Source organism: Nelumbo nucifera, chromosome 1 (assembly GCF_055504915.1).
Source record: "Nelumbo nucifera cultivar China Antique chromosome 1, China Antique-T2T, whole genome shotgun sequence".
Classification (NCBI taxonomy): domain Eukaryota; kingdom Viridiplantae; phylum Streptophyta; class Magnoliopsida; order Proteales; family Nelumbonaceae; genus Nelumbo; species Nelumbo nucifera.
In genome coordinates, this window is record NC_142649.1 from 192,295,248 (window position 1) to 192,305,380 (window position 10,133).

At 34.1% G+C, this 10,133-nt stretch overlaps 1 non-coding gene across 1 annotated transcript; it reads left to right on the forward strand.

Moving 5' to 3' along the window:
* The first annotated feature begins 6,895 nt into the window (after positions 1-6,895).
* Positions 6,896-7,004, forward strand: LOC148804291 (small nucleolar RNA R71). The gene has a single exon (XR_016081701.1). It is a non-coding gene; the product is annotated as a small nucleolar RNA R71 (small nucleolar RNA).
* Positions 7,005-10,133: the final 3,129 nt, after the last annotated feature.

The window sequence follows — 10,133 nt, forward strand, 5'->3', positions numbered from 1 at the left end:
TATTATTTAAAAAGTGTAGTTATTATTTAAATAGATAAATAAGTTTTTAAAAATCATAAAAAATCAAAATTAAAATTATGAAAAAAACTAAAATAGAGTGATACAAACCAACAATTATAACAATGAAAAGTATATATTTAATAAAATAATTCAATGAAAACATACTTATCATTTATAAAAATATACAAAATAAGTAAAATAAAAAATTATCTTTATAATTATAATAAAATTTAAAAATAAGTATATAAAAACTAAAATGAAAGCATATTTATCATTTATACAAATTGTTTATATATGTTATTTGTTTATTCATATACAAAATTTGCATATTAGTCATGCACAATAAAATAAATATTGTTTTTGTATCATCACTATCAAAGTGTAACCAGATATAGTGAGAAGATTTTTGTATTGAAATGGCACCAAAGAAGCAAAAATAAGAAGATATTGGATGGAAGTTTGGAACTAAGCTTGAAGGGAATAGATTCCACATTAAATGCAGTTTTTTGTGGATTTATATCAAAAGGTGGTGGCATTACAGGATTTAAACAACATTTAGTTGGTGGATTTTCAAAGTCTAATGATTGCAATGCATGTCCAGTGAAATTTCTATGTTAATGAAGCAACATCTTAAAGAGCAAAAAACACTCAGGAATAAAAAAGAAATAGAGAAGCAAGAGTTACAAGAATCACTAAGAGGTAGGAGTTGTAATATTATTGATGAGGATGATGATTATGATGAAGAAGAAAGAAATTTTAATAAAGCAAGGCATATGTCCCGAGCTGAGGAATGGGATCAAGAGCAAAGACGAAGATTAGAAAGAAAAAGATATGAATTTCAAAAATCACAACATCAAAAAAGAGGCTCATCTCAACCATCATTAAATAGAAGCCAAAGTACAACAGCACGACGATCATCTGTAAAAGAATTGTTAGGTAAATTTAGCTTCTCCAAAAAGCAACCAAGATCAAAATGACAATCTCCAAGTGTTAAAGAAGTTGACGCATATATGTATAGACGTCAAGATGTGAGACAAAAGAAAATAAAGGAGTGCTATGAAGGGGCTTCTTCAGGTAAAGGTTATGGATTTAATGCCAAGAGGTCAATTGCAAAATTTTTGTTTTATAATCACATACCAACTCATGTTGCCACCTCTCCATATTATCAAGTAATGATTGATGAGATAGCAGCTGCAAGAAAAAGAGTTAAAGGCCCTACACCATATGAGATTATGGGCACTTTTTTTGATAAAGAAGTTGAAGAGCTTAAACAGTATTTTAATTCTTATTTTCAAAAAGCTAATACATATGGACTTAACATCATGTGTGATGGTTGAACAGGGCCTACAAGATTGTCCATCATCAATTTCATTATTTACTGTGATGGACAAACAGTTTTTCATAAGTCAGTTGATGCATCAGGAAAGACATGTGACGCAAATTATTTGTATAAATTGATTGATACAGTTGTTGATGAAGTTGGAACAAAAAAAGTCATTCAAATAATCACTGGCAATGGGAGTGTATACAAAAAGGCTGAAAAGTTATTAGAGCAAAAGAGAAAGCACTTATGTTGGACTCCATGTGCAATTCACCGTATTGATCTAATGTTGAAGGATATTTTAAAACTTCCACATATTTCTAAACTCATTGAGGAAGGTTGAAAAGTTACAAATTTTATTTATAATCACCATTCAACCCTTCATTTAATGAGACAACATACAAATTGTAAGTTAATACGTCTAAGACCTACTAGATTTGCAACAAATTTTATTGCACTTCAAACCATTCTTAGTCAGAAAGCAGGTTTGAGGGCTATGATAGATTCTAATGAATGGAGACAGTTGAAAGCAACATCAACATCAATTAGGAGAAATGTGGAAACTATAATCACTGATTTTGACTTTTGGAGGTAGTGTGAACCAATTGTGAAACTGCTAAGGATTGTAGGTGGTGAGAAACAAGCAACGATGGGTGTTGTCTATGAAGCCATGCGTAGAACATGTGCTGCTATTGAAAATGCCGGTCTAAGATCTTGCAAGCAGATATTAACTATTATAGAAAATAGAAGGAATAAGCAACTTCTTCATGATTTGCATGCAGTAGGTATGTTTGGTTAGTTATTTTTAATTATATTTACATAATTTGAATATTTAAATTGATATTAATAATATTTTGTTATTTTTGAATTTTAGCATATTATTTACACCCAAAATATCAATACTCTTTGGATCTCGATGTTAATCAAGATTTATTAAGATTTCTTAAGGCTTGTTATCATGAAGCTGTAAAGAGATGAATATAAGGCAGCTAAGGAATTACAAGAGGTAATAAAAAATAAAATTTGAATAATTTTATAATAATACATTAAAGCTCTTGTATTAACAATTGTTGTTGCGAAATATGTAAAAACATTTCGTGAGGCACAAGGGTCTTTTGGAAATTCTTCGAGTAAAAGATTAAGAAACAATTCCAATCCAAGTAATTTAATTTTTGTAACCTTTATAATATTAAATATTTGATGATAGATTATGTATTATACTAAGATATGATTTTCGTTTTTTTTTTGTAGCTGAATGGTGGTTTTTATTTGGAGAAAGCCCTCCAAATCTACAATCCATTGTAATGAAAGTATTATCACAAACTACATCATCTAGTGGGTGTGAACGTAATTAGAGCACTTTTGTCCTTATACACTCAAAGCAGTGAAATCGTCCATCATATAAGAACTTAGAAATGTTAGTTTATGTCCACTATAACATGAGGTTAAAGATTAAAAATCTTATAAATGATAGGAAATGTTTAGAAGGATATTTTGATCTTATAAATTTAGACGACATATATGATGATGATGATTCGTTAATAGAATGGCTATAAGTTCAAAGTGCTGAAAAAGATACAATGTTGCTAGACGAACCTGGTGATCCACATAGACTTAGCATATTCATTGCTGAAAAATTACATGTAGATGTTGATAGTTGAGTTGAAGAATAATGCTCCCAAAGGGATATTGATGAAACACAACCTAGTGATGATAATGATAGAAATTATAGTCATAGTAGTAATGGTGGTGATGATGGAGGTGGCAATGATGAGGAAAGTGGTGGTGGTGGTGGTTATAGTGAAATTCAATATACACCACCAAGAGACAATATTGATAATGATGATAGGATTGTATTTACTGAAAAACAATATTTTGATCATGCCACACAAAACCAAGATCATTCTAGCCGTAAAACTAGAGAACAAAATTGTAATCGTGACAGACAATCTCATTATTATGATCAAATGATGCAAGACTTTAGTAGTATGAATTTGTCTTCATCAACTTCAGGATATGATTCATATGGTTATGGTTATAGTTATGATTCATACGGACATGACAGTTCTTACCAGTCTACAATTAGTTCTAGGCTCTTTGGTTCTAATCCTTCTGAGGGATATGGTGATAATAGTGGTGTATCTTCACATGGATTTGGAACACAATATGTCCCTCAAGAGAGATATCAACAAATTTTGAATGAGTTCAGAGATTATCATTGCAATTTCATGAGTTGGGACCAATATTGCAATTATATTAGAAACATGCATTACATTGAGATTAGCCACCTCGGCCATGATTATCAACCTCTATATAGCTCCTTGTGGTATTAATGCTAGGTATGTTGTTAAATGACTAAGCCTTTTTATTATCTTAATAATTTTATTTATATACAATATTTTCTCATTCTTAATTATATAATTTTAGGTCATGAAAAGTTTCAAATTGTTGGATTGAATTCACTTGGGTTGCAGATATTGAACTTCAAAGGTACAATTTGTAATCTTATTATGATAGGTACAATTTAATAATATTTTTTTATTAAATTAAAACTATAAACATTGTTTAGTAAAATTTGTAATCTTATTATGACATGTACATGATTTAGAGTTATTATTTATTGTTGGTTATAATGTTTTTCTTCTTTTAACTTATTAAAATATGCATTTTCCATATGTTTATACCTTATTTATATATAATTCATCTTTAAACTTGATGTTATTAATGTATTTATATGATTTTTATGCATTTTTAAAGTGTATCTGAGCGTTTCCATTCCAGTCATTTGTATCCATGAGTATCCATAGCGTATCCGTATCTGAGTTGTTCGATATGATACACAATATCAATACTTTAATCATTGATGGCGCCAACTTGGTAAAAACGAACTAAAATAGAAAACCTATGATAATGCTATGTTGATAAATATTTACTAAGATGGGTCGGTGGCGTCACCTCTACTTCTTATGTGTCTTGAAATGGTCCAAACTTGCATGAACTTATCGGTCTTCTCCTATACTGCATCATCCTCCCCGGGTTGGGGAGAATCTGTCCTCGGATTTAAATCATAATCTAACTGATCGCCAACATAAGGTATCAAGTGTTTGACATTGAAAACATCATAGGTACGTATACGGCTGGGTAGCTTTAGTCTATATGCATTCTCATTGATGACTTCGACTATCTCCCATGGTCCAACCTTCCTTTGCGCTAGCTTTCCATGTTGCCCAATCAGTAGGCAGTCCTCTGTTAAAATGGCTCAAACATAGTCTCCCGTATCAAATACTACTTTCCTCCTTTTTCCATCAACATATTGTTTATACTTAGCATTGGCTACCTCTAGCTTGTTATAGACTTCTTCTTGGAGGTTCTTAATTTTTTGTACCATATCATCAGCCTTGTCATGAATTAAGCTTGGCCAAGTACTAGTAGCAAGGTCAAGGACGCTACGAGGGTTGGCCACATATACTACCTCAAATGGGCTATATTTGGTACTCCTGTTTTTGGACCTATTGAAAGCGAACTCAGCTTGTGCTAATAAGAGATCCCATTGTCGTTCATGGCTAGCTACAAGGATTCTCAAAAGATTCCCCAAACTCTTATTGACTACTTCAATTTGGCCATCCATTTGAGGATGATATGAATTGTTGAATTGTAATGAGGTACCTATTAGCCCCCAAAGACTTCTCCAAAAGTGTGATATGAACTTGGAGTCTATCTAAAGTAATCGAAAATGGTAGGCCGTGGAGTTTGACAATCTCCTTGAGGAATAAACCAGCAATAAGTGAGGCACCCATTGTCTTCCTACATGTAACGAAGTGAGCCATTTTTGAAAATCGGTCTACGACCACCATTATAAAATCTACTTGTTGCTGGGTACGTGGAAACCCAAGAACAAAGTCCATAGATATATCTACCCAAGTTCCTTTAGGAACTGGGAGGGGCATGTATAATCCAGCATTGTGATGTCTCTCGTCATCTTGAGCCAAAAGCAATTTGCTGAAAAGAGACGGCTCTCCTTACTACCTGCTCGCACTTCCTCTATGAAACCATCAAAATAAGGGTCAATGAAAAACAATTCATGAAAAGTATTAAACCCCGATACCTGTGCTCGGGACATAGATAACATGACTCTCCTTCTGCTAAGTGCATTTGCTACTTGATTGTGCACACTTGACTTGTGTTTTAGCACAAACAAATATTCTTAGAGGTATGTGACCCATTTAGCATGTCTGCATTCAACTTATGTTGGGCCCCAATATGCTTAAGTGCCTCATGATCTGAATATAGAATGAACTCTTTATAGATGAGATAATGTTGCCAAAACCGGAGCGCTTGTCCCACATCATAGGTTGAGTAGTTGAGGCGTAATCCATTCAATTTCTCACTATAGTAGGCTATAGGCTGGCCACCTTGGCTGAGAACAGCACTGATTCCAACCTTAGAGGCATCACAAGCAACCTCAAAGGGTTGCTCAAAGTTGGGAATGGCTAACATAGGTGCAGCTGTCAACCATGCCTTAATCGTAATGAAGGCTCTCTTTGCTTCAGTGGTGAACACAAATTTGGTTATAGCCTTCATACAATCTGTATATGGTGCCATAGCAGTGCTGAAGTTGCCAATGAATCGCCAATAGAAGCTTGCAAGACCATGAAAATTCCGTACTTCAGTAAGTGTTTTAGGGATGGGCCACTCAACAATGGCACGAACCTTCTCTAGGTCTACAGAAACTCCTTCCCTTGAAATTACATACCCAAGGAATAAGACCCGATCTGTGACAATAATACACTTCTTCATGGTTGCATAAGTTGCTTTCTACGCAAAGTAATAAGTATATCTCGAAGATGCAACAAATGAGAGTTCATATTAGCGCTATATGGTTGGGCCGGTAGACTCCTAGGGTACACCTGTTGGAACGGGTTTTGTACTACTGGCCTCTGAAACTGTTGGGCCATGAAGTTGGACGGATGCTGATGGGACTATACATTGGGTTGATGTCCCCTCCAAGAAAAGTTAGGATGGTTTCTCCACCCAGGGTTATAAATATTAGAATATGGATCATTAGTGGGCCTTGAGAAAATAATGATCCAATGTACTGCTGATGGGATTGTACATTGGGCTTCCTGGACTTGTTCTTGGATAAAAGGTGGAAACTAGGCCGCAATAGGATAGTCATCAACCTGGTGGGTCGGGCTGGCACAAATGGAACATACTTTGGGATAAGAGGTAGATGGGCCCGATTGTTGGTTAAGAGTGAAAAATTGGTTGAGTTTCTGGGGTAGAAGGTTTACCCTATCCAACTTTCTAGAAATGGCATTCAAATCCATTTTTGCCTCGGGTCTATATTATTTTCGACCTCATAGAGCCATGCCCTCTTTGAGGGTCCCACCGACCTTTCATAGGAATACAAAGACGCATTATTGATAGAATTCTCACTCAGCGTTTCGAAAATATTATAAGCTTCATCCTCGCTCTTGCTCATAAATGCCCCCCCCCCCACACGATGCATCTACCATCTGCCTATATTGATCTGTCAAGCCTTCATAGAAGGCCTGGACAATTTGTCACTAGGACAGGCCATGGTGTGGGCATTTTCTCATTAACTCTTTCATCCTCTCCCAAGCCTCATGAATTTGTTCACCCGGTGTTTGGGTGAATCCCGTGATAGCTCTCGTCATAGTATTGGTTCTGCCTATAGGATAGAACTTCCTAAGGAATTCTTGTTGCATTTCTGCCCAAGTCCTAATGAGTCTCCCTATATTCTCTAACCAATGCTTGGCCTTATCCTTCAAGGAGAAGGGGAAAAGAGTCAATCTAAGAGCATCATCATTGAAATTTTGAATCCATACAGTTGAACATATTTCAAAGAACTCATCTATGTGCTTGTATGGGTCCTCACTTGGGTTCCCATAGAAGGATGGGAGCATTTGGATTGTACTTGACTTAATTTCATACTGTAAGGCCTGAGTATCAGGTAACTGAATGCAGGATGAAGGGTTGTATTGTGTTGGATTGAAGTATTCCTTCAACTTTCTAGGTTGGGCATCATTTATTCCAACTATTTGATTTCGGTGTTGATGATGGAGGTATCTCTCTATTTCAAGTATAGGTTCTACAGTTTCTCTCCTTAGAGATCTCCTTCCCAACATACAACACATAAGTCCATTTTCTTCTTATTAAAATTTTGAGTTTAATTTCAAATGTGGATTTTGAAATTTGAATTATGAAATTTAAACTCAACTTTTGAAACTTTCTCTTCTTTTTTCTAAAATTTAAATTCAAACTCAGCCATTGAAATTTAAATTCCTAAAATCTAAATTCAAGTTGAAATTTTTATTTTTTTTTCTTTTTTTCTGTTTTTTTTTTAAGGCAAACAAATCAACCACACGACCTAGGGGCTGACCTAGGGTTTCCTAAACAAGTGGTTCAACCAATGTGGATCCCTTTAGGTTCACTTGGAATTACACCACTTCCTTTGGTTAGCCAGGTAAGAGGTGAGGATGTGGGAGGCTCCCCTTGCTCTCACAAGGACCTAATTAAGTAACCACAAAACCCGCTTAGGCTTAGCCGTTTGATCTCTTTCCTTAGACACCAATTGCCAGTTATGGAAAATAATTTCAAGCTCTCATAAAATTCAACACACCTTTGAACCAAATGTGAGGCTTCCCTAAAGGATCTTGCTATCCAAATTTTAAATTAGTGTTAGGGTGAACCGCATGTGAATGGGGGTGATTTTTTGGCCAAGGAAGGGTGATGAAATCCCCACCCTATCTTATTTAGGTTGGATACCTTTAATGAATTAGCGGAAAGACAAAATAAACACAACAAAATGCAACTGACTACAATGCATGAGCAATTATTTCTAAGATGCAATTCAGTGATTAAACATAAAATAATAAAACAAACAAACTAAGCAAAAGGAACAATTAAAATAATAATAAGAACACCTAACACATTCACAACTAACAAAGATAATTTCAGCAATTAAATAAACCTATATGATGCAAGCCCTAGAATATCAAACCCTAGATATTGCAATGAAAATGCAAGAAAGATGTTCACAATTTTTTTTTCGATTTTTTTTATTTTTTTATTTCAAAATTTAAATTTTTGGAAATTTAAGTTCAAATTCATATTTTGAAATTTAAATTCCTAAAATATAAATTTGAATTTTTAAATTTTTAATTTTTTTATTTATATTTCTTTTTTATTCAAAATTTAAATTTTTGGGAATTTAAATTCAAATTCAGATTTTGAAATTTAAATTCCTAAAATTTAAATTCGAATTTTCAAATTTTCATTTTTTTAAATTCGAAAATTTAAAATTTAAATTTCAAAATTTAAATTTCAAAATTTGAAATTCAAATTCAAATTCAAATTCAAATTCAAATTGAATTTTAGATTTAAATTCATATTTGAAACTTAAACTCAAATTTGAAAATTTAAACAATTTCCTATTTAACAATTCATTATTCAATTAAACAACTAAAAGAGAAGAATTTAAATAAAGCAACAAATAATTATTGCAAACAGAAAGTAAAACAAGAAATCAATTGTGCTAAAGAAGGTCCGACCAAGGGAGTTTCAACCAGGAGATCTAGTACTTAAAGCCATCATAGGAGATCGTCCTGATACTAGGGGCAAGTTCAAGCCTAATTGGGAGGGCTCCTATGTCATCAAAGAAGTATTGCCTGGTTATGTTGTTCGACTTGTTGACCTTGATGGAAATGAACTTCCAAAGCCTACCAATGCTGATAGGATAAAAAAATATTATGCATACCCCATTGAGTTGAAAACCTGAAAGGGCGGCTCAGGCAAAAGTTAGGGTAAAAAAAACAGAAGAAGAGAAAAAGAAAAAAAAAAGAAAAAGATAGAGTAATGCCCTTCCTACAATTAAATTGGAAATGAGGTGCAAAGTTGATGAGAGGCCATCTTTGGTTGATTTTTATCCCAAGCGACCTTATTTTTTACCCCATCCCTTGGAATCCTTGATTGAGCCTTAGCCTTTCCTTCTTACCTTAATCATTCTTTAGGCAACTTGGTCTAAAAACAAATATATAGTAAAGCAAGGTAAGGATTCCTACAGTCTATCATCTATTCCTTAGACAAGGGGCAACGAAAGCCTTAAGCGACGGGTCCATAAAAAAGGAGGCCATCATTGACCGAAAACATACCCTGAGCCACCCATGATCACACTTTGATCCCTTGACAACAACATTGGACTTAGTCTTTTCTTTCCTTAAACTTCAAAAAAAAAATTGAAAAAAAAAGAAAAATATGAAAAAATCCAAAAAATATTTTCTTTTTACATCCTTCCACCGTCTTTAGGGGCCTTATGAGGAATACTCACCCACCTCCACCTAGATTAGGGGAAACGTGGTCTTGGCAAAAGTCCTTCAAAAAACAAAAACTAAAAAAAAAAGAGATAGAAAACAAAGAAAAGAAAAGAAAAGAAAAATAATTCAACGAAGGAAAAGAAGGATTCAATCAAGATTTAAGACAAAGAGGCAGTTCATTATTTCCCCAGATATCTAGTCACTCAAGTGAGGTGATACACTACACTCGTAACCCCTCAATAGGCCCCTAGATGCCGCATTTAGTTTGAGCCTTTTATCTGTTCATTCTTCACCCAAGTCCTAAGCCACATTTCGTCCTAAGACAAGTCCTCCCTTGACCCCAAGGCAATGAAAACCTCGAATCAAAGGAAATAGATGGGACCACTCTAAGGAACCCTTCCTAGCTTTCAAAACAAAAAAAAAAAAAAAAAAACTTAACCATTGGACCTTGCAACCCCATAACCCTTCAAAAATCC